The following is a 2827-nucleotide window of genomic DNA, read 5'->3' as shown; positions in this document are numbered from 1 at the left end:
GCTTTCATTTTGGATAAAGTGCCCAGCTGATTACACAAATAAACTCACACCGTGGGTTTCTCTCTGAGGACTGATCTCTGGAAGCGGACATGCTGGCGGCGATATTATTTATTGACAAATGCTACTTTAACACTTTCCTGTTGTAAGTGTGACTTTCCCCCCTGCACCCCCACTTCCCCCTCCTCTTCCCCTTCATTAAATACTTTTATAAGCTATGGGACGTGTGCTATCTGTCCTTTTCTTTTCCTAGGTCTTATCTCGATGTGGTTTATCCTGGGAGAGCTGCCTGGATCCTATAGCTCTTTCTCATTATTTGCTGATTTTTTATATTGGACTTCCTTAATTGGGACTGGTTTATTTATGTTTTGTTTGTTTTGTTAGTTGTTCATTTACATTTTTCACATTTATAGAGTGAATTTTTTATTATCCTGCTTAGATTTTTTTTATTTATCTGCGTTCTTTATATATTTCCAGGTGCCCCTGGCTATATATTCCTGGCCCCAGTATTCTGTCCTGGTAAGTGCAGGCAGTGCTGGGGTTAAACTCCTCTCACATGGGCCAGCATGTGAATCTCCCCACTGGGATGTTATTTTGTTGCGGTTTCCAGGTGCTAGTCTGGAAACGTTGGAGCATGTGCCAGGTGGGGGGAAGGGTTGGGCTCACTTCTATGCTACTACCCAGTTACTGGGGCTTAGGAGTGGGGCACACCCCTGGTATAAAAGATTGCTCTCTTTCACATTTAGTGAGTTCTCCCAGTGTAGCCTGCTCCTTAAGTAGTAGGCATGGTTCTACCTTGCCCCTTCAGGGGGTAAGGAGGTTAAGACAAGCCATGGGGCCTCAAGACCTGGGGGCCTAGTCAAGGGAAGAAAGTATGCGAGGAGAGGTGTCAGTGACCTGGATTGAGAAGGGGTTCAGAGAATGCATCTCTCTTACATGAGAAGAATATGAAGTGTATACTGGCCCACCAATAAACCCAGTTGTACCGTTCTCTACTTTTGAGTAACTTAGTCTAAAGGTTCCTGTGAGGAAGAACCTCTGCCCCGGCAGAGCCCTGCAGGATTGAGGGGCTGCACCATCCAGAAGAGAATGTCCTATGTCCTATACCCTATACCATCGCGGAAACTCACTCCTCCTGAGAACCAACAGGTAAGCACCACTAATACCATAAGGCTGAGTCCATAGAGACTTCAGCCGTGCGGAGGCGCCTTAGACCGCGCCGTCCGGGGGCGTGTCGGGGGGGGGGCTGTGATGTCACGGAGCTGGTTCACCCTCATTGGGCGAACCGCTCACATGACCGGCCCTGCGCTCCGGCGAGCTCAGAAACCAAAGATTTGTTAAGACACACGCTTCTGCAAGCTAAAAGCCTCTCTCATTGCAGCTGCGGGGGCTCACTGCCGAGCAGCAGCGCACCTCAGCACGGGTAAGCGCTGACCATGCCCGAGGCCTTAGACTAACAGATCTCCCTTAGGAGGGGGTGTTACATATATTCAGTATATATAGCAAATTAGAATAATCACTTATGAGCATATTCATATGTCTCGGACAGGTCTGCAACCCTGCCGTTCACCGTTATCTCTTAGCTTACAGCACTTCCACTGCAGCATGGGATTCTGGGAGATGACATGTAAATGAGCACAAAGGGTCATATTGACATAAACCCCAATGAGCTTATGCCTGCTGCATTACACAGCCTTTCAGCACAGCCTGGGTTAGGGCAAAGCCAGTAAACCTACTCACAGACAGTTCATTTTTTTCAGAGAGCCAGAGTGTGCCTTGTGCTCAAGCCACTGTAGTGACTTGAGTGCTCCTACTTGTGACCGCCTTTCCGGAGTCCGGCAAGTCCTGTTACTGTTCTATGATTCTCTTCAGCCAGAAGGCCAGGAAGATTCTCAGGGACTTTGATTCCTTCATCCAAAGAATCAGGACGTCCACTTCTTTTCCTTTCTTCGGCCAGAAGGCCAGGCAAGAAAGTCCAAGACTTTTGGCTTTCGGCCGCAACCTAATCACCCAGGGTCTTTTACTCTCAACGAGAGATGGCGACTAACCACGAAAACGTGCCACAAAATCAAAAACATCACACAGCCCATTCAAAACAAAAAATAAGTGTATTTGAAAACGAGAGGTAACTCTCAATGTATTACTTCCTGGTAAAATATTTTATAAATAAATAAATAAAAGGAGCACCCTGCTACAGTGATAATAGTAGGGCACCAAGTGCTCCATGTCACGTGCAGTTAAGCACCCCAACCAAAAAATGGCCGGGTGGGTTTAGAAATTGTCGTGCCCTCCTAGCCAAAAGGCCCGGGGAGTGATGAGTGCATGGGAAATAAAAAAATGTGGATAAAGTGTCCATGCTGGGAAAGGTTCGGGATGCCAGTACATCGCAGCGTTTGGAGACTATACCCGTCCCCTTTTGCGCTCTTCACGGTCGGCATCACAACTACAGACCACCAACCCCCTGTTTGCCGGGTGGGGTGCACGATACAAATTAAAATCTCGGGCTCTCGGTCAAAGTGTGTACAACTACCTGTCCTACTCCTGTCACAGGTGAGACAGACACTACACTTGATCTTAGCCAAAAGGCCGAGAAGCGATCTACATGATTGGATCTACATAACACTGCTCTTTAGAGCATGATAATTTGTCTTTCCTGGAAGGAACTACCTGACCCCCATATTATACTATCACCCCTCCTCACAGGTTGCTCTCGAAAGTTTTTTAGCCTGTGCATTTTTCATTACTTATCACATGTCGGTCCACGTTACACCGTGTATCTATATTCTATGTATTTGAATACTACTACAAGAATTACGTGAGTACAGTCGTA

The 2827-nt window shown here is 47.0% G+C and overlaps 1 pseudogene; it reads right to left on the bottom strand.

Moving 5' to 3' along the window:
- Window positions 1-2469: 2469 nt before the first annotated feature.
- Window positions 2470-2595, bottom strand: LOC142496350 (U2 spliceosomal RNA; annotated as a pseudogene).
- Window positions 2596-2827: the final 232 nt, after the last annotated feature.

The sequence above is a fragment of the Ascaphus truei genome, chromosome 5, assembly GCF_040206685.1.
Source record: "Ascaphus truei isolate aAscTru1 chromosome 5, aAscTru1.hap1, whole genome shotgun sequence".
NCBI classification, from domain to species: Eukaryota; Metazoa; Chordata; class Amphibia; order Anura; family Ascaphidae; genus Ascaphus; species Ascaphus truei.
Note: the sequence above shows the minus strand (reverse complement) of the source record. Positions and strands in the feature narration are given on the sequence as shown.